We start from the raw sequence: 24,453 nt of genomic DNA, 5'->3' as shown, positions 1-24,453 counted from the left end.
AATAGCTGTTATCAAATAAACAAAAGGTAAGCGTTGGTGAGGATGAGGTGAAATTGAAACTGTTCTACACAGTTGGCGGGAATGTAAAATGGCACAGCCACCATGGAAAACAGCATGGCCGTTTCTCAAAAATTTAAAAACAAAACACCATGTGATCTGGCAAATCCACTTCTGGGTATACATCCAAGAGAATGAATATCACGATATCAAATGCACTCCCATGTTCATTGAGACATTATTCATGACAGTCAAGATCTGGAAACATCCTAAATGTCTATCAATGATGACTGGCTAAAGAGAATGTGGTATATCCATACAATGAATTATTATTTGGCCCTGAAAGAAAAGGAAATCCTGCAATATGCGACAATATGGATGAACCTAAAGGACATTATGCTAAATGAAATACATCAATCACAGAAGGACAAATACTGTATGATTCTATTTTACGGGGTATCTAAAATAGTAAAATGTACAGAAACGAAGACTAGAATGGTGGTTGCCAGGGGCTTGTGAGGAAAAAGAAATGGGAGTTGCTGTCCAGTGGGTATAAAGTTTCATTTATGCAAGATGAGTAAGTTCTGGAGATCTGCTGTACAGCATTATGCCTATATTACTGATACCATATTGTGCACTTAGAAATTTAAGAAGGTGGAGCTGATGTCAAGTGTTCTTACCACAGTGTGTATAAATAAAAAAGAAAAAAATGTTTTGACCTTTCTTTGTGTATAATTGGCTAGAAGAATTTCATATGCCCATGGGCAAGAATAGGACTAACATAAACTACTTGGTTTAAACTGAGTTGGCAATAGGGTCAATTTCCCTAAATACAATGCCACACAAAGTGTAGATACTTGAACAAAACTCAAACACTGCTAGTGAAGAAGAATGGCATAGTGAATTTTGAGTAGGAAGCCACTATTGTTTTCTCCTATTTCTTATTAGGAAATTGACAAAGAGCATGTGGAGTTTAAAAGATTGATTGGCACAGAAAACTTTGAAATAAATGTGGCAAATTCAGCAAAATCAGAATAGAATAAATAAGAAGCTTGTCAAATGGCAGTGAAGGCCTATTGAAATTAGCATTGCTCACAAGACATAATCAGCCAAGTCTTGCAATATTGAATAACATTCAAGACATTTGGTTATAGGAGTCATGGTCACTGACATTTCTAATACTAGTAAGGAGAAAATTCAGGTGCAAGAGAGCTTTTCTTTTCTTACTTTAGTTTTTTGAGATGGAGTCTCCCTTCTCCCTTCCTTCCTTCCTTCCTTCCTTCCTTCCTTCCTCCCTCCCTCCCTCCCTCTGTCTCTCTCTTTCTTTCTTTCTTTTTTTGAGACGGAGTCTCGCTCTGTCGCCCGGGCTGGAGTGCAGTGGTGCCATTCATCTCGGCTCACTGCAACCTCTACCTCCTGGGTTCAAGCAATTCTCCTGCCTCAGCCTCCTGAGTAGCTGGGATTACAGATGTGTGTCACCGTGCCTGGCTAATTTTTCTATTTTTAGTAGAATGGAGTTTCACCATGTTGGTCAGATTGGTTTTGAACTCCTGACCTTGTGATCCACCTGCCTTGGCCTCCCAAAGTGCTGAGATTACAGGCATGAGTCTCCCTTTTTAAAGTGACCATAAAATGATATCTTGTTTGTACAGTTAGGAAGGCTTGGATAAAACCCTCGTTTGTCTTGATTCATGAAAATAACTTACTATCTTCCTGATTAGAAAATTTCTGAAAACCCCAACCACAATGTGACAAGAATATTTTTTATGTATGTATGTATTTATACATACTATGGTAAGAATGCTTAACATGAGCTCTACCATCTTAAATTGTAAAAAGGCAAATAAATTGCCTTATTATGGAATGTCACATGGATATGATGAATAAATGTTTTCTAATGTGTGGTTTTCCTTTGAAGAGATATTATAGTACAACCTTTGGGTTCCTCACTATGTGGTCTCTGTATAAGCAAAATCAGGGGTCACTCTCTTTATACAAACCCCATTGATTTGGTGAAGTGTGTGGTGGTCAAGAGTACCCACCCAGCAGAGGACTCTGCTCTTCAGTCAGGAGTAAAAGAGCATTTCAGCTAAGAAGGAAATAGAAACAGTTCTTGAAACAAATGATAATGGAAGCACAACATACCAAAATCTACGAGATACAGCAAAAGTAATACAGAAAGTTTATAGCTGGTTTACAGATTTAAGCTATAAGAACCTACCTCAAAAAAGAAAAACTTCAAATAAATAACTTCATGATGCAACTCCAAAACTAGAAAATCAAGAGCAAACCAATCCCCAAATTAGCAGAAAAAAGAAAAAAGATCAGTGGAAATAAATAAAATTGAAATGAAGAAACAGTACAATCCAGCAATCTCACTGCTGAGTATAAACCCAAAGGAAAGGAAATCAGTATATTGAAGAGACATCTGCGCTCCCATGTTTTTTTTTTTTTTTTTTTGCAGCACTATTCACAATATCCAAGATTTGGAAGCAACCCAAGTGTCCATCAACAGACCAATGGATACAGAAAATGTAGTACATGCACATAATGGAGTACTAGTCAGCCATAAAAAAGAATGAGATCCTATCATTTGCAACAACATGGATGGAACTGGAAATAAATCAGGCACAGAAAAACAAACTTTGTGGGAGCTAAAAATTAAAACAACTGAACTCATGGAGATAGAAAGTAGAAAGATGATTACCAGATTATTGAAGGCTTGGAAGGGTAGTGGGGGTGGAGTGGGGTGGGGATAGTTAATTGGTGCAAAAAATAGAAACAATGAAAAAGAACTAGTATTGATAGCTCAACAAGGTGATTATAATGACTAATAATTACTTTTGCCCATTTAAATTAAATTAATTAATTTTTTTGAGGTGGAATCTCGCTCTGTTGCTCAGGCTGGAGTGATGTGGCGCAATCTCCACCTCCTGGGTTCAAGTGATTCTCCTGCCTCAGCCTCCCTAGTAGCTGGGATTACAGAAGTGTGCCGCCACATCTAGCTAATTTTTCTATTTTTAGTAGAGATGGGGTTTCACTATGTTGGCCAGGCTGGTCTCAACCTCATGACCTCAGATGATCTGCCTGCCTCTGCCTCCCAAAGTTCTGGGGTTACAGGCATGAGCCATCCTGCCCAGCCTTTAATATATATATAAATGACTAGTATTCCATCATGTGCATGTACTACATTTTCTGTATACATTCATCTGTTGATGGACACTTAGGTTGCTTCCAAATCTTGGCTACTGTGAATAGTGCTGAAAAACAAAAAAAAACATGGGAGTGCAGATATCTCTTCAATATACTGATTTCCTTTCCTTTGAGTTTATACTCAGCAGTGAGATTGCTGGATTGTATGGTAGTTCTATTTATTTTTTCTTCAACTTTTAAGTTCCAGGGTACATGTGCAGAACGTGCAGGTTTCTTACATAGGTAAATGTGTGCCATAGTGGTTTGCTGCACAGATCAACCCATCACCTAGGTATTAAACTCAGTATCCACTAGCTATTTTTCCTGTTGCTCTCCCTCACCCTCCCCCGTCATCCCTGATATGGCCCAGTGTGTGTTGTTCCCCTCCATGTGTCCATGTGTTCTTATCATTGAGGTCCCACTTATAATTGAGAACATGTGGTGTTTGGTTTTCTGTTCCTGTGTTAGTTTGCTGAGGATAATAGCTTCCAGCTCCATCCATGTGCTTGCAAACGACATGATCTCATTTCCTTTTGTGACTGCATAGTATTCTGTGATGTATATGTACCACATTTTCTTTATGCCTATAATTGATGGGCATTTGTGTTGATTCCATGCCTTTACTATTGTGAATAGTGCTTCAGTGAACATATGCATATATGCATCTTTTTTTCTTCTTTTTTTTGAAAGTTCAAGCAACAACAATATGCAAATGCATACACATATCTTTATAACAGAATGATTTACATTCCTTTGGGTATATACCCAGTAATGGGATTGCTGGGTCAAACAGTATTTCTGCTTCTAGATCTTTGAGGAATCGCCACATTGTCTTCCACAATGGTTGAACAAATTTACACTCTCACCAACAGTGTAAAAGTGTTCCTTTTTCTCTGAAGCCTCACTAGCATCTGTTGCTTCTTAACTTTTTAATAATTGCTATTCTGACTGGCATGAGATGGTATCTCGCTGTGTGTTTGATGTTTGTTTCTCTAATGATCAGTAATGTTGAGCTTCTTTTTGTATGTTTGCTGGCTGTATGAATGTCTTCTTTTGAGAATTGTCTGTTTGTATCCTTTGCCCACTTTTTAATGGGGTTGTTTGTTTTTTCTTGTAAATTTGTTTAAATTCCTTGTAGATTCTGGATATTAGATGTTTGTTTTTTCTTGTAAATTTGTTTAAATTCCTTGTAGATTCTGGATATTAGACCTTTGTCAGATGGATAAATGGCAAACATTTTCTTGCATCCTGTAGGTCATCTGTTTATTCCGATGATAGTTTTTATTTTGTTTTGTTTTTTGCTCTTTAATTAGATCCCATTTGTCAATGTTTGCTTTTGTTGCAATTGCTTTTGTTGTCTTCATAAAAACTTTGCCCCTGCCAATGTCCTGAATGATATTGCCTAGATATTCTTCTAGGGTTTTTTTTTTTTTTAATAGTTTTGTGTATTACATTTAAGTCTTTAATCCATCTTGAGTTAATTTTTGTGTAAGGCGCAAGGAAGAGGTTCAGTTTCAATTTTTCTGCATATGGCTAGCCAGTTCTCTCAGCACAATTTATTAAACAGGGAGTCCTTTCCCCATTGCTTGTTTTCGTCAGGTTTGTTGAAGATCAGATAGTTGTAGGTGTGGTTTTATTTCTGGGTTCTCTATTCTGTTCCAGTTTATGTGTCTGTTCTTGTACCAGTACCATGCTGTTTTGGTTACTGTAGTCTTGTGGTATAGTTTGAAATTGGGTAGCATGATGCCTCCAGTTTTGTTCTTTCTGCTTAGAATTGTCTTGGCTATTCAGGCTTTTGTTTTTGTTTCATATGAAGTTTTAAATAGTTTCTAATTTTGTAAAGAAAGTCAACAGTAGTTTAATGGGAATAATATTGAATCAATAAATTCCTTTGGGCAGTATGGCCATTTTCACGATATTGATTCTTCCTATCCATGATCGTGGAATGTTTTTCCGTTTGTTTGTGTCTTCCCTGATTTCTTTGAGTAGTGGTTTATAGTTCTCCTTGAAGAGGTCCTTCACTTCCCTTATGAGATGTATTCCTAGGTATTTTATTCTCTTTGCAGCAATTGTGAATGGGAATTCATTTATGATTTTGCTCTCTGCTTGCCTGTTGTTGGTGTATAGGAATGGTGGTGATTTTTGTACATTGAGTTTGTATCCTGAGACTTTGTTGAAATTGCTTATCAGCTTAAGAAGCTTTTGGGCTGAGATGTTGGAGTTTTCGTGATATAGGATCATGTTATCTGAAAACAAAGATAATTTGATGTCTTCTCTTCCTATTTGAATACGCTTTTTTCTTTCTCTCGTCTGATTGCCCTGGCCAGAACTTTCAATACTATGTTGGATAGGAGTGGTGAGAGAGAGCATCCTTGTCTTGTGTCAGTTTTCAAGGGGAATGCTTCCAGCTCTTACCCATTCAGAATGATATTGGCTGTGGGTTTGTCATATATGGCTCTTGTTATTTCAAGATATGTTCCTTCAATACGTAGTTCATTGAGAGTTTTTAACATGAAGGTATGTTGAATTTTATCAAAAGCCTTTTCTGCATCTATTGAGATAATCATGTGTTTTTTTGGTCATTCGTTCTGTTTATGTAGTCATTAGCAGTTTAGTTGAACATTTAAAAATACCTAAGAGAGTAACTGGATTGTTTGTAACACAAAAGAAAGATACTTGAGGTGTTGGATACCCCATTTACCCTGATGCGATTATTACACATTGCATGTCTATACCAAAATATCTTATGTACCTCATAAATATATACACCTACCATGTACCCACAAATTTAAGAAATATTTTTAAGAATTTTAGAATTGTCCCTCTGGGCTGTTAAAAATAAAATTGAATTAAAAAGACTTCGAATGCTCCTTGGAAGTATAAAATCTGAATCATGGCCTTTATTGTTAAAATCTTCTTCATTTTTGTAAATTCTCACCCAAGTTTCTGGGTAATATTCACAGAAATTTTGTTTGTTTTATATTTTCTGAACATTTGGATTTGAGAAGCATTTGGAATCTTTTTACAAAATCTTTTCTAATAAGGGTAACAATAAAAAAGTCTTAATCATCCAGTAAAAACATTTTGCAGACTTATGTGATGGCCAAAACACCAGCACTCACTGACTTATCCACATTTCCCTTTCTAATTGTTTCTTGTCTTGCTTTTCCTTTTAGGGAATGAATGCAGCACAGCACCAAAATTTCAGGTGTATGCAGCTGGAATAATTACAGTGAGCACCAAGTCAGGACATCTTGCCAACGTATCACTTAGTAGTTGGATGTATACAGTAGTATTAACATTGAGGACTTGAAATTTCTTTTTACTTAATATCATTCCGGGACACGTTTACAGAATTTCAAGCTTATGCTTGACAGATGTTTTGTGGTTCAGGAAGGAATGATTAAAAATTCAGATATATAAACAGAGATCTTAGTCACACAATAATAAATCACACAGGAATTAAGTTTCCCAAGAGGACCAAGTAAAATCAGCAGAAAAGGACCCAGAGCATTTGGCATTTCTTTCTGTTCTTTTTTTTGAGATGGAGTCTTGCTCTGTCACCCAGGCTGGAGTGCAGTGGCACAATCTTGGCTCACTGCAACCTCTGCCTCCCAGGTTCAAGTGATTCTCCTGCCTCAGCCTCCTGAGTAGCTGGGACTACAGGTGCATGCCACCATGCCTGTAATATTTTGTATTTTTAGTAGAGATGGGGTTTCACTGTGTTAGCCAGAATGGTTTTGATCTGCTGACCTTATGATCCATCCACCTCAGCCTCCCAAAGTGCTGGGATTACAGGCATGAGCCACTGAGCCTGGCTTGGGATTTCTTTTACATCTTTTACTTGCTTGTATATAAATCCTTAAGTCTACATTGGATTTTCTGGATTCTTGACATCCAAGCCAGTGTTTATTTGTTAGGCAGCAATAATAATAAACAGGATATTTTCAAAGGTAGAAGTAGCAGTTACAGGATTCACATAATGGAAGAGATTTCAATGGAAAGCCCTACTCATAACAAGGGCAAAATGAAGGGGCACTTCGGTTTGTTAATGAGGGTTTTGAGTATGTGAATCAATTCTGTAAACTAGGGTTGCTCCACTCTACCTGCTCAAATGAATCAACCCTGGAGCCTAAAAATATCCCAATTTCTGTCACCATTCCCCAGAGATTCTGATTTAATTGGCCTTAGGTTGGGCCTATACATATGCATTTTTTGAAAAAACTCTCTATTGACTTTGAGACACAATCCATTAGAAACTATAATGCCAAGCCTGGCCTCATCAAAACCTAATAAAAGCCAGGAAACAGGTTCAGAACCCATCAGACTATAGTGGCTCCTTTAAGATTTAACTTACACCAGCGAATTAGCCTTAACCATTTCTTACATTATTAATTTTAATATCCCAACAGCATTGGTTTGAGGCATTGCATATTTTTTGAAATTGGAGCTACTCCTAAAGCCCTCCTTGGTGACCTGATGTATTGAGAACTTGTCCACTTGCTCAGCAGTGGTTGTTGAGCCTTGTATGTGGCGTGTATTTAAGTATGTGGCTTCATTCATTGAGTAGGACATGAGATATTCTCAAGTTTCCTGTAGTTAGCTCTTCATTGCAAAGGGAAACAGATGTTATTACTGTTTACTTTTCCTACTGTGGTGCTCTTTTATTTTTAAATTACTTCAGGACAGTTCTGAGATACCAAAATGAGTAAGATATTGTTTTACTAATGCAACCAAGATTAACTAGGTGAATAGCAATGATATTTTATTGAATGAAACACACCTTAATTAGATCAGGCCAAGGAGGGCTGTTTCCTCACTAATGTGCACACCTGCAGGAAAGACAAAATATTAAAGATAACTAGAACTTGCAATTCTAACACTCCCTGAAGCTCTCTGTCTCTCTTTTCTGCATGTCAGCTCTAATCCTTAGATTCTTTTTCACAGTGACTGGAATCAGCCTTCAGAGTCACATTTATCTTCTGAGGAATGAAAACTCAGTTTTTTTTGAACCTAGGATCCTAGGGTGACTGGCCAAACTTGGGTCAAGGGCATCCCCAAAGAACTGTGGTTAGGGATGTGAGACCCTGACAAAATAGCATTTGTCTTTGGATTACAGAGATAGAATAAATGTTTCCTAGGAGGGGGAAGGGAATGTTCTTTCAGGAATTCTAAATTAAAAAAAAAAAAAAAAGGCAGATGTCCAGTACAGACAGTACAGACATTGCTTTCTGGGGTTCTAATTGCTGTTGCAGGTGGAGGGTTTCTCCTCATGAGACATGGCTCCCTAGTCTTGCAGAGTTTAACTTAGGACTTTTTCAGACCCACCTCTCATGTCACCCTCTCATTAGCCTTTATTGACTCTACTACCCTCAACCACCCACACTGGTGGCTTCACCTTCCACTGTGATGCTACAACATGAAGTAATAGGCCATGATTACAGTGTGCTGCCAACTGCTGAGTTTCCCAGAAGACCCTCAGAAAAGCCTGTTGATCCAACTTACTGCAGTAAATGTAAACACAATATTGACCGTCTTAGTAGTGTCTCAGAAAGGAACTCAGGGAGGATATTTACAGGGTTTAGGTCCTAGACTGGGTGAATTTCAGGCGGGTTTTGCAAGACAGAAAATTCTTTGGGTTTGGTAGAGTTCATGATGTAATAGCTTTGAATTGTTGGCCACAGAGAGATGAAGGAGTTGAAGCAAGTCTTCTAGAGCAAGCTGGTGAGAAAGATAAGTAAGCCACTTTGGTTAGTCATAGCCCTGTCCATTAGGAGCAGGTATTCTTAAAGCAAGTAGCTAAGTCATTTTTGCTTATTTTCAGCACAGCTTAACAGAGAGAAAATAAAGCATACTATATTCCAGAAGTCTGAAAAACTATATATTTCCACACTTTTGAAATTCTGGATTTTTTTTCTTTTATTCAATACCTTTTTATTTTGTAGAGAAAATGGTAAGTGAAACTCCAGTCAGATAAAGTAATGTAAGTCCAATTGTATTCTATTCTGTTAGGAAATTGAAAAGTTGGCACTTCCAGTGCCTGAATTCCTTTAGATGTGAAGCTCCAAACTTCTACTTTCTGAAATAAATTAAGTTAATGTATCCTTAATAGAATAAATGCAATTCTCAATAGCGAATAAATTTCACATTATAATTTCTTTAGGAAAAACTTGTTCCAATTTTATAAGCAGAATAAAGGAAAGAAAATGTTGAAATATGTGGAAAAAGTTGTCGATTCCTGGAGCCACTTTTACTTCATGATTGTGAAAGTTAAATCATAATTTTATTGCAAGTAAAAAGCATTCTACAATAACACTTTCTAGAGAAGTTTCTAAACAACAAAAGAACCACCAAAAACACAAACCCACAACTTCCTTTTGGCTTCAGTACTGTATTACTCTAATTATGAAGAAAAACCCCACCCTTCTCCTGAAGTATAAAGTAGGCCTCCTTTCTCCCTTGGGGTATTACTCTCGGTTGGGAAAGAATATCTCAATTAATAAATCTTTACACACTGAGGGTATGTGGACATCACAGTAGCAAAGTTTTGGCCTGGGTGGGGCATGAATGTGAGATAGATGCATATTACTCTAGCTTCTTGATGTTCTAGCCCATAGAGTCTCTCTGTGCTTCATTTTGGTGATGAATGGCACATTTTCTGTTAAACCTGGACAGATCTGACACTCATTGATACTGAAGGGTGAGTCTTAGCATTCAAATCCAGGATTTCAGGATGTTCTGTGCAGAACACCCCATAACCTTGACTATTCCAAGTAGATTCAAAGTAGATAAAATACACTTTTTTTTTTTTTTTAGAAAAACCAGTTTCAACTTGCATCATTTTTTTCTTATTCATGAAAAACAAAACAAGAAAATAGTTTTCGGTTCACACATATTTGTGTTCTCTTTGTTAAAAAAAAATTAAATAATAAAAGGAGAAAATCCTGACAGTCCTCATTACACTTCCCTCTCTTCATTCTTCCAACTCCATTCTTTTAAGACATACTTAGAAACGTCCTAGTTCACTTCAGAAGCAATCCCAGAGTTGGGTTCTTGCCAAGCAAGGGTGAGCTCCCATCTCTCACGTTTCCTCTTGACCTTTTAATAAACTTTCATCAGTGGAAGTAAGTGTAATGTATCTCTTCACAGACAGTCTGAAGAAGCTGGCAGCCTGAAGCAATGGACTGATTGAACTCAACCACTCAAGCTAGGAGTACCTTTACTGGCAGGTGATATACATGTATGTAATACAAAATCTCAGCCTGAGTACATGTCCATGCAAACCAAACAAAAATAAGCTATGCATGTAAGCATATTCTATGCTTTCCAAGTCCTTCACTATGATCTATATACTAAAATCACATCTTCATTTTTGTTGCCTGCTCCATTTCCCCACCCTGCCCTTTCTAGAAGTTGCTGGGTAAAACTCCGGCTGCCTTTCGCATCAGGAGTGCGTTGCTTTCTCTCTGATCTGGCTTCCTCCGGGACTTTGCTCCTCTTTGGGCATTTTCACTGGTTCTCTGCAGGCTGCCTCTGAGGAATTGGGAACTTTGGAGCCAAATGGCGAGTCCTCTGCCCAAGGAGTAGAAGTGACCGCAGCTCGGTTGCCAGCAAAGATTGCCCTCGGTTTCTGAGAAATTCTGACTTCCCAAGTTCATCTGGCCTCGGGCGGCTTCTCTAAAACAAAGCCAACAAACAGCTGGAGCGTCTCTGTACACTCACAATGAAACCTGTGAAGAATTAAAAGCCCCAGGAAAGAGCCAGGCCCCCGGCACGGGTCAGCGCCGGCTTAAAAGAGCCTCGCAGTGCACGCGGCGCTCGCTCGCGGCCCCCACCTGCGGCGGGACAACGCCGACCAGGGCTTCCGGCGCGCGCTCCTTCCAGGTGCGCCCCGGGCGCGCGAGAGGCGCGCGGTTACTGCGCTCAGGCGCTCGGAGCAGCCCCCTCTGGAGAGTTGGGGGCAGTTTCCAGGGCCCTGAGTGTCCCCTGACCCCGGGAAAACTGGGTGAGTATGGGGTGCGGGGACTTGGGCCCTGAGGCGGGCCGGGGAGGAAACCTCAGGTAGGCAGATGTGAGAAGAGGAAATCATCTTTCTGGTGATTTGCACCTGTTGACGGCCCCAGATCTGGACTTTCAGGCATTTCACACGTGGTTGAGACAGGTTCTGAAAGGATAGACTCAGAATTCGAAAGGACCTTAGAGCAGTGCTGCCCGTAGTGTGGTGCAAGGACTAATTAGCATCGCCTTCCCCTAGAAACTCGTTAGAAATGCAAATTCATAAACCTCACCCAAACGCTGCCAGACCAGAATCTCTGGGAATGTGGATAAGGAATGTGTATTTTAACAAATCCTCCATGGGATTCGGATGCGGCTAAAGTTAGAGAACCACTGCCTTAGAGGTCATTTAGTCCTACATTTGAGCCCCTAACCCCAGTGCAGGAACCCCCAAATAAACAGCAATGGGTGTGTAGGCAATGTGCCAAAGGCATTAGATACTGGGGTGTATTCGGGTATAAAGAGAACTTTTAAACACTCATGGTTTGTGGGAATTCTATTCTGTCCCAAACTAAACTGTGATGTTTGAGATTTCTTGAGAACAGCACTCAGAGCTTCGACAAATATTTCTGAGTTTGTACTGCGTGCAAGTCTTCAGGTAAGGTTATTCAAATTGCTAGAGGGAGTTTTGTACTCTCAAGATCCCCAAACTGGTAGCATGTTATTTCTTTTACCAGAATCTTCATAAGTTGATGTAGTGCTTTATACATCACATATGTTTTGTTTTTTGGTATTCGTCTGCTTGTTCTGAAATTTATCGCTGTTGTTAACTCAGGGTGTCACTCTAGGTATCTGGGAAGAGATATATTTCCTTTGTGAATTTTGAACAAAAATCCTTAAGAAAAATTCACACTGCAAGCCTTCCCCTCCTCCATTTTTTCTGTTTAAGTTTAGAGTGCTACAATTTACAAATAGAATAAGTAAGAATCTTGAGGTTTCATATGAATTAAAATAGAGAAGATAATTCCCAAGTTTCTAAATAACTCCTTCAGATGAGGCAGGCTCTTCATCACCGCTGAGAACCTGAGCCATTACTCTTTGATGATGAAGGCTTTATGAATGGTTTTGTGTTATTCTCCTTTCAGTGGCTTAACTTAAATATGAAGTCTAAATCCACTACTGACTTATTTGGAGACTCTGGAGCAAATTTATTTGCAGATATTTCTTAGTTTTTCCTTTTCTTCAATGGGTGGGTACAGGATGTAAGGTTTTGATAGGGTACTTGTTAACATTATCTTAAAGTACGTCCCTGGAGATCCCTGTGTGTTTATGATATTGAACTATTATTAATATGTTAAAGCATAGAAAACTTTCAATACAATGATTTTATATTTAATTATTTACGTATGTCTTAAGTTAAAACATCTAAAAGGCTTTTTCACGTATTTCAAAAGCTAATGACCTGTTTGAAAACAACTTTGGAAATGTCAGTAAAATTGGGAGCCACTACTAGCAATGTTATGAGCCCATGAAAATAAAGTTTGCCACTGTAAATATTTCCCCATCTTGGATCATAGCTACATGCAGAAGTTGTTCGTAAGTACTCAATGAGCATATGCTTAGCATCCATCTATGATGAAGTGAAGGCTGACAACATATGTCTTGTTTGATGATATTTCATGTTGTGATTTTTCTCCCTGAATTTCAAATCACCTTCCAAAAGGGAAGAAATTTCAACCCTGGAACACATACCCAGAATCCTCTAGGTCTGACAGTGGAGGGCACAAATTAGCTTGGAATGTGTACTTTTCTTGGTATTGCAGTATTACAGTTTGCACTGATGATGCCCCTGTCAATCTTGTAGGATCTCAGATCCAGTGTACCCTGGGCAAGTGCAAAGGAAGAGGAGTTGGACACTGGGCAAAGTTGGTACCTAACATAAAACGAGATGCATGCCTACTTTATGAGGAAGGGCTGGCTGGTGGTGCATGTGCCAGTTGTAAACATTTTTGTCACCCTGTCAATCCCTGGTGCTTTATGGTACGACCCTAAATTCCTGTGGCCTATTCCCTAACACACACACAATCCACTACCCACAACCATTGCCACTTGCTTTTCTCCAAGGAACCATTCTTATTTTTTTAAAGTTTACTTTAAGTTCCGGGATATAAGTGCTGAACGTGCAGGTTTGTAACATAGGTATGCATGTGTCATGGTGTTTTGCTGCACCTATAATCCCATCATCTAGATTTTAAGCCCCACATACATTAGGTATTTGTCCTAATGCTCTCCCTCCTTTTCCCCCCACCTCCCCAACAGGCCCCAGTGTGTGAGGTTCCCCTCCCTGTGTCCATGTGTTCTCATTGCTCAACTCCCACTTACGCGGTGTTTGGTTTTCTTTTCCTGTGTTAATTTGCTGACGATGATGGATTCCAGCTTTATCCATGTCCCTGCAAAGGACATGAACTCCTTTGATGAGGCAATGTACTTAGCTATAAAAGCACATCTCCAAACATGACCATGAACTTGTTCTTTTTCATGGCCGCATAGTATTCCATGGTGTATATATTCCACATTTTCCTTATCCAGTCTATCATTGATGGGCATTTGAGTTGATTCCAAGTCTTTGCTATTGTGAATAATGCTGTAATAAACATACATGTGCATGAGTCTTTAGAGCAGAATGATTTATAATCCTACTGGATATATACCCAGTAATGAGATTACTGAGTCAAATGGTATTTCTGGTTCTAGATTCTGGAAGAATCGCCACACTGTCTTCCACAGTAGTCGAACTAATTTACACTCCCACCAACAGTGTAACAGTGTTCCTATTTCTCCACATTCTCATCAGCATCTGTTGTTTCCTGACTTTTTAATGATCGCCATTCTAACTGCTGTGAGATGGTATCTCATTGTGGTTTTGATTTGCATTTCTCTAATGATCAGTGATGATGAGATTTTTATTCATCTGTTTTTTGGCCACATAAATGTCTTCTTTGGAGAAGTGTCTGTTCATATCCTTAGGCTGCTTTTTGATGGGGCTGTTTGTTTTTTTCTTGTAAATTTGTTTAAGTTCAAGGAACCATTCTTGTCCTGTATTCATGTTGCAGATTTTTAGTTGCCCTACCCAATATTCTAATACTCCCTATTTGAGTTCTCATCCATCAAGCTACTCTTTGGGATGATACTGTAACTCAAGGGTTGGTCTCTGAAAGGCCAATGTAATGTTCCACATTATTTGATTGTCTCAGGTGACACCTCAAGCCTTCTCTCTTAAGGTAAAATAAGTCACCTGGTTAATTAATTATTGTTTTGGAAAATAATAGGAAACATGAAGAGAATGGAATAATGGAATTAGACCTTTAGAAAGGCAGTGTAGTGCAATGGAAGAATACCATCTTTGCAGAGACTGCAAGCCCTTGAGCAAGGTATGCTAACTCTTTGAGCTTTAGTTTCTTCATCTGTGGTTTTGGGTATAATTACAGCTAACTTAGAGAACTGAAGTGAGAATTAGAGATTATTATGTAAAATGCTTTGCACATAGTATGTATTAAATGTATTCTAGTAGTTATGATTATTGTAATTTTATAGCTAATCACCTAGGCCAGTCTTTTGTTTAATAACCAGGAAACAGACAAAAATCTAAGTAAATAATAATGTAATAATCTGGGATACATAAAAGCATTGCCTAAGAAGAGTCTTGCAGGATCTTTTAAATTAATAGATAAGCTAATTTATAATTTTCTTATATTTTAGTCACCAATTATTTATTTACATATGAATATTGCTAAGTGCCTTACATGTGTATTCTTGTGCATGTTAAATATCTGTAGATTATATGAGTTATGATTATATTCAGCTGCAAGTAATAGCAGACCCCAAAACTGGCTTAAACAAGTCATACGCTAATATTTTCCTTGTGTAAAACAAGTCCACAGGTAGGCAGTACATGGTTATTAGTAGCCCAGGCTTCTTTCTGCCTTTCTATTCTACCTTTTTGGCATGGGGCTCCTATCTGTAAGATTGTCTTATGATCCCAAGATGGCAGTTGGAGCTCTAGATGTTATATCTGTATTTCATGTAGTAAGAAGGAATGGGGATGGTGCAAAAATACCTACTTTCCTGCTGGGTCACCCATCTCCTGCATATGTCTCACTGCCTAACCTTAGCTACAATGGAGATTTGGAGATGTGTGTTTATAGATGAGTACATTGCCTCATCAATCAACACAGGAGTTCTGTTAAAAATAGAAGGGGGAATTGGGAGTATTAGAATGTTGGGCAGGCAACTAGAAATCTGCAACGTGGATGCAGGACAAGAATGGTTCTTTGGAAAATGGAAAGTGGCAATGTTTGTGGATAGCAGGTAGTAGAGTGTGTGTGCTGGTGACTAGCAGATTGTAGAGAGAAAGTGATAATAACAAGCTTCTTGGCAACTGGATTGTTTGAGAAGTACTTTGGGTGTGAAATTAGAATAATAATGATCTATCTAGATCTTAAAGCAGTTCACATAAATGATTATATTTCAATCCCACAGTAATCTTGAGAGTTTGTAAGAAAGGGTAGATGTGTTTATTACTATTTCCTTCATGATCAAGTTGAGGCTCAGAATGATAACCCTTGCCCAAGACCACATACCCAGTTAGTACAGAGCTACGGTAGACCTTAGTTCTTCTGACAAGTAGTACATTTCCTTAGTAGAAAAGGGCCAAGTTGTAGGAGAAGTGAGATAATGAAGATAACTTTATATACTTCATTTTAACCATTGTGATATTATTTTCCAAAAATTATTTGGACAGAAGGAAATAACATAATCAAACTTTCCAAACAGCAGGGTAATGATTTAAGAGCCCATCTACCTTGGTTCAAATCAGCATTTCACTACTTACTAGCTTGGGTAGGGTAGGGTGCTTGATATCACTTTCTTATGTGAAATTAACTAATAGTACTTGCCTCACAGAGAAGTTGTAAAGATAAAAAAACAAAGTATAGTGACTGGAACATAATAAGAAACATATAAGGTCTTGCTGTTCCAGGTAGACTATAAATAAGAGAATCAAGTGGAAATTATGAAACCTAATGTTACTTAAGATAGCAGACTACAAAATACATCCAGAAAAAAATGGAAAGCTTTTTTATGAAGTAGCAATGAGCAGTTAGAAGTATAATGAGAGGAACATTTCTATTTTCAATAGCAATAAACTACAAAATAGCCAAGAACATGAATATGAAATACATAGGAACACTTCCTTTTGGATATGTCTGTCCTCAACTTTATTCCTCCCACAAACACATATCCAAAGGCTACACAGAAAACTCAAAAGTACCAGTATGAGTCTCATGCAAAAATAATGACACAAAGAAAGAAGCATTTGTTACATGCAAAATAAAGATCAAGAATTGTTTCAGTCAACAAAACTCCAAACTTGAGGCATTAGACAACACAGTTCTGTAAATCAAGAGCTCAAAGAAATGCAAGAGAATGAGAAGCAAAGCCAAGAAAGTCCAGAAGGAAAATAAAACCATTACAAGACGAAAACCTAAATTAGAAGCAGCAGATAAGTAAATCTTGTGAAAAATAGAGTTTTGATTTAGAGGACAGCTTTGGGGAAAAAAAATCACATAGAATGCAGACTACAAGGACAAAGAAAGTTAAGTGGTAAGAAAGTATAATAATAATGAAAAACAGACAACAGAAAAACAGCAAAGGGCTACGTAAAATTTCTGAAAAAAAGGAACTGAAAATAAATATAAAACATTTATTTATTTGATCTCAAACTATCATTAATTTTAAGATGCACCACTGATTTAAAAATTAATTTTAGAGGAATAGAAGAATACCATATTAAATGAATGTATCACTTATATTTATAGTGTGAAAAAGATTAAAATGTGAAAAATATGCATCTTTTAATTAAAGAAATGTAGAATTAGATGAAAGCCTTCCCATAGTAAAAGAACATCTGAATTGACAGATCAAAAGTCTCACCATGTTCTGGATAAGGGAAGAAAAGAGAGAGAAGGAGAGAAAGCAAGAAAAATGAGAAAGCAAGAAAAGTGAAAAAGAAAGAAGGAAAGGAAAAGAAGGAAGAGAAAAAAGAAGGAAGACAGAGAAAGGAAAGGGAAAAGAAAGGAAGGAAGGAAAAAGGGAGGGAGGTAGGGAAGGAAGGAAGGAAGTAAAGAAGATAGATTAGCATAGTGATATTTAAGGATAAATGATAAAATATCCAAGCAGGAAAAGAAAAAATAAATTATGCTAGCTGTATAAATTAACTCAGCAACATCAGATTCCAGAAGAGAATGAAAGTAGATTCCAATTAATATAAGGACCTTAAAGGGAAAAGAAAATGCATGGGATCCAAGATTTCTATAGCCACATTCTGTATGTGGCTTGTGTTATATTTCTATTGTACAGCAGTGATTTAGATTGATCTAGACAGCAAGTTGAAAAACTGTCAGATACATTATTGGGTATGCAAAACCTCACTACGTAGAACCCAATCCCTCCTACTTAAAGTGTTTTTTGAGGACCAACATTTTCTAGGGGCCTATTAAAAATGCAGAACTCAGGGCTCACTCCAGAGCTGCTGAATCGAGACTACATTTTAATAAGATGCTCAGGTAATTTATGTGCACATTCTTAATTACTTCCTAAAAGAGCTGCTTCCTGGAAGTACTACTTGAGGAGTCGTCTAGCTCAGAGCTTCCCAGCTGGTGTGCTTTGTAAGAGGTATGATAGGCTGAGACATTGATCGCTTTAGCCTGGGACTCTGGGACGGAAGACCATGGGCTAAGGACCTCAAGAATATTGTCATTTCCTGTGTGTTCCATGATCTATAGCTGTGCTATCCAATATGGTAGCCACTCACCACATTGGCTACTGACCCTTTGAAATGTGGCTAGACTGAGTTGAGATGTGCTATAGCGCTAAAATACACAGCAGATTTTGAGGACTTAGTATGGGGGAAAAAAAGAAAATATCTCAATAATTTTTATATTGATTACACAATGAAATTGTAATACTTTAGATATATTGGGTTAAGTAAAAAATATTTTTAATTAATTTCATCTTTTTTTTTTTACTTTTGTTAATGTGCTACCAAAAAATTTAAAATTATGTACACGGTTTGCATTGTGTTTCTATCTGGTGGTGCTGATCTGCATTGCTTTAGATGGCAAAAAGAAGAATCAAAATTAAGAACCTGGAATACATACAAACTGGTAGTGCACATTAATTCTATTTAAACTTAAAAATAAACTTGAAATAACTGTGGTATTATAATCACAAAGCAAGAATTACACTTCTTGAAAGAAGAGCTACAATATAAAAATTCCTGAAGTTTAAAAGATAATTTCATGATAATAGATTGAGAGATTCCTTTTGCTCCTATAAAATGCAAACAAAAAAATTAAAGAAGAGAAAGGAAATGTAAGCAGGCTAATTTTATCTTTCATAGGTGGGAGTTATCGATATTATTTTATTTGTAAAGTTGTTAAATTTGGAAATATAAGTTAAAATGTTTTATTTATAAATTATTTTACTAATTTACCCTGAGTAAAAATTTGATCTATCTCTCTCTCTCTGTACATATATGTCTCAAATTTTTACTTAGGGTAAACCAGTAAAATTTTACATATATATTATATATATATATGCACACACATACATACACGCTTAGGGTAAACTAGTAAAATAATATGTATATACACACACAGACACAAAGTTAATGATTAATGAAAGGGAAATAAAAAATGAAAAGAAACATGATAAGGCAAAAGAAATTAAAAGACATAGCAGTAGAAAGCAAATAATATGTTTAATTCATTTTATTGTGACAGGATCCTGTAAAGCAAAAGTATGCAGCACCCACAGAAGTCATAGGTGGTTCTGTACCCACACTTATTTGTTTACGTATTTTCTGTGGCTGCTTTTGCAAGGGCAAAATTGAGTAGTACGTTTGTCCTGGAGATGATCTGGCCTACAAAGCCTGAAATATTTTCTTACCTTTTCTTCACAGAAAAGTTTAGCATAGTATATTAGCACTCGTGATATTACAGAAAGGTATCTTTATGAACTGGATTTTATTTTTGGTTATTTACTTCCACCTAGATCATTAATTTTCAAGAAAAAGTTCTACTTTTGAATCCTTCACATTCTATGACCATTTGTTATGGTGGGAATGTCAACTACATCAGCTCAAAATTTTAAGACAAGGAAAATTACCAAATAACCAATATTTATATTAAATAATTTTCATAACACCAGAAAGAATATAAAGAAAATGAAGAAAAACAGGAAGTTTTATGGGAAAAATCCCCAGTAGATCTCCAAATAACATGCTTTTCCCAGACATCAACTGCAAATGAGCATCTGCTTAGTGTGGCTTGAATGTAACGCAGTGGCTTCAAGAACAATGCAGCAGATGCCAGTGCTGAGAATATTGTTCCTGTACTCTGATGCCAATTTTTAATAATTTTCCTATTAAAGTTTTAATAAAATGATAATAATTTACAAGTTTGGGATAAAACTTCTGATTTGTTCTTGGATTCTTCAGATTCACATTATGAGAGGGATCTTTAAGCATAGGCCTGTTTGATCATATATTGATTTTAAGATGCAGACAGCATTCAACTGATGTAGATTATGATTCATTTATGCATAGGGAAATCTTCTGGAAGAATATATCCAAACCAGTATGAGTTTTATTATATATCTAGGGAACGGGAATATGAATCATTTGTGGTGGAAGCAGTCCATACAGCTAGGAAGGCAAAAATTGTTATTGATGTTGATTAGCATTGCTTGCTCATTGGGGATAATAAAGCAAGCCAAGTTGGTTTTGTTATTACTTTTAAAGGGTCTGTGCACCCCTTGATTGCCAGTCAAGACTACTACCACAGCCTTTCCTTTATAGCATTTTTAAGATAAAATAATTCATCATCTTTGGTTTTGGTGTTAGAGTAGTGCTGGCCTCATCACATCAATTAGAAAGTGTTCTTTCTGCTTCTACCTTCTGAAAGAAATTGTAGAGAATTGATATAATTCTTTTTAAAATGTTTGGTTATGCTTACAGTGAACTCATATGGGCCTATTGTTTTCTGTTTTGGAAGGTTATTAATTACTGATTTGATTTCTTCTTATGTGAGCTTTGTCAGATCGTGTCTTCATGGAATTGTTCCATTTCGTCTAGGTTATTAGTTTTGTTTCATCTAGGTTATTAGCATAGAGTTGTTCATAGTATTTTTTAATTATCATTTTAATGTCCATGGGACTTATAGTGATGTTTTCTTTCATTTCTGTGTTAATAATTTATGTTCTCTCTTTTTTTTAAAATTAGTTTGGCTAGAGGCTCATCAACTTTATGATCTTTTCAAAGAACTAGCTTTTGGTTTCACTTTTTCTCTATTAATTTTATGTTTTTGATTTTATTGATGGCTCCTCCAAATTTTGTTATTTCTTTTGTTCTTCTTATTTTAAATTTAATTTGTTCTTTTTCTTCCTAAAATGGAAGCTTGGATTATTGATTTTATATCTTTCTTCTAATATATGCATTAAATGGTATAAATTTCCCTCTAAGTACTTCTTTTGCTGTATCTCACAAATTTTGATAGTCTTTTCATTTTCATTCAGCTCAAAATATTTAAAAATTTCTTGTGAGATTTCTTAGATCTATGTGTTATTTAAAAGTATGTTATTTAATCTCTAAGCATTCTGGGATTTTTCAGCTATCTTTCTATTCTGGGATTTGGTTTTTAGTTTAATTCCATGTGATCTGAGAGTGGACATTGTATTATTTCTCTTCCTTTACCTTTGTTAAGGAAGACATGTGTTTCATGGTTCAGAATGTGGTCTATTTCAGTAAATTGAGAAGAATGTGTATTCTGCTGTTGCTGGAAGAAATAGTCTAAAGATGTTTATTACATACAGTCAATTAATGGTGTTGTTGAGTTCAACCATGTCCTCACTGTTTTTTAACTTGTTAGAGCTGTCTATTTCTGATAGAGGATGTTGAAGTCTTCAACCACCACAGTGGATACATTTATTTCTCCTTGAAATTCTTTCAGTGTTTGCTTCACAGATTTTGATGCACTGTTGCTAGTTGTAAACATGTTAAGGATTGTTATATCTTCTGGGAGAATTGACTTCATCATTATCTAATGCCTCTCTTTATCTCTGATAATTTTCCTAGCTCTGAAGTTTGCTCTGTCTGAAATTAATATGGTTACTCCTGCTTCCTTTTAATTAGGGTTAGCATGGTATATCTTTCTCTACCCAATTTCTTTTAATCTCTATATATTTAAATGGGGTTTCTTGAAGAGAACATATATTCAATTTCTTTCAGTTTCCAACAATCTCTATCTTTTAGTTGTGCATTTAAACCATTAACGTTTAAAGTGAGTATTGATACAGATGCATTAATACCCACCTTTATTTGTTGTTCCAATTTTGTCTTCTACTCTTTTCTGGTTTCTGTGGTTTTAGTTGAGCATTTTAGGATTCAATTATTTCTCCTTACTTAGCATATCAGTTATACTTCATTTTTTAGTGTTTGTTTAGAGTTGGCATTTATAACTAATCCAAGTATACTTTCAATTATCACTATACTGTTTCACAGGTAGTGCAAATAACTTATAATAACAAAATAATTCAAATTCCCCCTCCTTATCCTGTAAATAGGACTTTAGTGATGTAGTGGTGGATTTAGTGGTAAGGTATGGAGGGAGAAGAAGCATTCTATAGTTCTCTAATTAGGTTTTAGTCCTTTTGTGAACCTGTGTTCCCGAGCTCTGAACTTTACAAATGCCTCTCATTCTCTCTTCCTTCACTCTTGGGAGGGACAGGATGGTGTGATGGGGACTGTAGTTGGGTACTTCTTTTCTTCTAGGATAGTTAGATTCTGATAAAACCCCAGCAGGTTGAGTTCTGGTAAAATAGTTTCTCTTGAGAACATGTCTTGTTAGGAAGAACAGTGTGCTGTGGTATATTTAAAAATGGTTCCTATTCCCCTCAAGCTGCTGAATGATGAGGATTTTTTTCTTTTATCTTTACTGTGAAAATTTGATAGAGCTCCTTGAGGTAAAACTTATGATGCCTCTTTAACACTTGCTTTTCTGGAGTTTTTAGCTACTAGACTTGTCCACATTGAACCTCCAGCAATTTGTCAAGCCCACTTCAAGCCTTCTTACCCCAGCACTGATTCCTGCAAAGGTTTTAGCTCATGAGTTTCTACTCCAGTAACTTCTACTTGTGATTTTCTGTATTCTCCTGTCTATCTCTTTAATTCTGGGGCAGCAGTTTGCCCTGTGACTAAGAAAAATTATTAATTTGCAGTTTGCTTAGTTTTTTATTTGTTTTTAGGATGGAATGACAACTTCTAAGCTACCTTATACCAGACTAGAAACCAGAAGTCCCAGGGAAATTTTAAGAGATAACGAAGGTGCTATTAATCATTGCTCTGGGACCACAGTCATAAATTGGCACTGTCCTGGGAAGCCACATATTATATTTGTGATTTTTTTTCTCAAAGTTTTATGTTTGCTTTACTCAAGAAAAAATAATTTCTAATTTAAGAATGAACCTAAAATATCCTCAACTCCACATCTTAGAAATAAATGCTTATGAAATTTTAAAAAATTGGGATTATACTCTGCATAATCATTTCTGCATTTACCCCTAACTTTACTGTATCCTTTAAGTTTAGCAAGTATTTAGTTGCTTTGCATTGTGTTAGGACAACCCCAAAGTATTAAAAAAATGGTCCCTTCTTTCAAAAGTTTCAGTGAAGATAGCACTACCAAATATATACACACAAATAAACCATACAGCTAAATACAATGTACATCTTAGCTATTAAAAAATGGTGGTGTAGACTGAGTGTTTGGGGCAGATGGGAACGTGGAGGATTAGATACAGGCTGCAGTAGTCAGGAAGCAGGCAGGTCCAGTTCTGAAGTATACTTAGGATTTGAATTTGCACTTAAGAAAAGCGCAAATTCCTTCTGCCTTGAAGCATGGGTAAAATGATGTGGATACTGTGGTGCTTGGTCAGGTCCAAAGGGACTAGGAATTTGAGATCTCTCCAGTGAGTCTGGTTCTGTAAAGTTGCAACAGGAAAGAACCATCATAGAGGCGCCGATCTTGGATATCCCAGCAGGTCTGGTATCCAAGCATCTTCAAAGGTTGTCAAGTAAATCCTGGTCAGGAGTCTTTTTGCTCATGTATTAGTAAAACCCAACTCAAACTAGCTCAAACACAAAATAGAATTTATTGGCAGAGACACCTGAAAAGTCCAGGGATTTATCAGGCTGATCAAGGTGCTTAGCAGATGTCATCAAAGATACATCTCTCTTGATCTTGGGATTTGTCTTCATGGGGGCAGAATTACTCCAGAAGTTGCAGGCTTATATGAGGTTGTAGTTCATCAGCCTAAGCAGCAAGAGAACTCTTTCCCAACAGGTCTAGCAAAAGCCTATATATTGGCTGATGCTCTCTGACTTTGATGGTGTAGGTCAAGTGATCATTGTTGGATCAATCACAGTGACTGTAGCAATACTGGCTTAAGCCGGGTATACTTTCTTGGAGTAGGAGTGGGGTCAAGATTTCAGCAACTACATGGTTTGAAAGTGAGGAAAGAGAGTCCACAGAAGGAGTAATGAATGTTGGGCAGACAAAATCAACAGATGTCTCCTTTAAGATCTGATCTCATGTAAACTTCTCAACAACACAAAGTTATAGCTATTATTGACCACAACTTACAGATGAAGACATTGAGGCCCAGATTTTCTTCTCTTGGGACTGTACCTCCATGTTTTCTATAGAGAGCTTGCTTAGACCATTCAGGATGGCCTAACTTAGTGGTCCTCAACTTTGGCTGCACATTGGAATCACCAGGAGTGTTTAAATATTCCCAGTGTTCAGACCATACCCTTGACCAATTGAGTCAGAAACTCTGTGAGTGGGACATGATAGTATTTTTAATAACTCTCTAATGTGCAGCCCAAATTGAGAATCATGAGCCCACCACTTGTTCTTTCTTAAGAAAGTAATAATGAGAAGAGCGAGCCAAGCTATGTTTTATTTTCTCACCCACAGCCCTAATAATGAGGCACACAACCAGACCCCAAAACGATCCAAGAGCAGGAAAGCAGACTACTGAAAGTATAGATAGTAATGCTGCTCATTTGGGGCCTTAATTATTTGGAGGGCAGCTATGGTACAATGTCATTTATTTCTAGGTAGATATGATAGGCCTTATGAAGTTCTGGTA

General features: G+C 36.9%; 1 protein-coding gene across 2 annotated transcripts in view; it reads left to right on the top strand.

Annotated features, from left to right (window-relative positions):
- The first annotated feature begins 10,980 nt into the window (after positions 1–10,980).
- The window catches only part of COL6A5 (collagen type VI alpha 5 chain), a 113,778-nt gene continuing 100,305 nt past the window's right edge, over positions 10,981–24,453 (top strand). For both annotated transcript variants that reach the window (XM_032267018.1, XM_032266998.1), the window contains exons 1-2: positions 10,981–11,073; positions 11,117–11,194. The gene's annotated coding sequence lies outside the window, so the exon portion shown is untranslated. The remainder of the gene's footprint in view (positions 11,074–11,116; positions 11,195–24,453) is intronic.

The sequence above is a fragment of the Sapajus apella genome, unplaced genomic scaffold, assembly GCF_009761245.1.
Source record: "Sapajus apella isolate SASKATOON/1434 unplaced genomic scaffold, GSC_monkey_1.0 scaffold4, whole genome shotgun sequence".
Lineage (NCBI taxonomy): Eukaryota > Metazoa > Chordata > Mammalia > Primates > Cebidae > Sapajus > Sapajus apella.
Note: the sequence above shows the minus strand (reverse complement) of the source record. Positions and strands in the feature narration are given on the sequence as shown.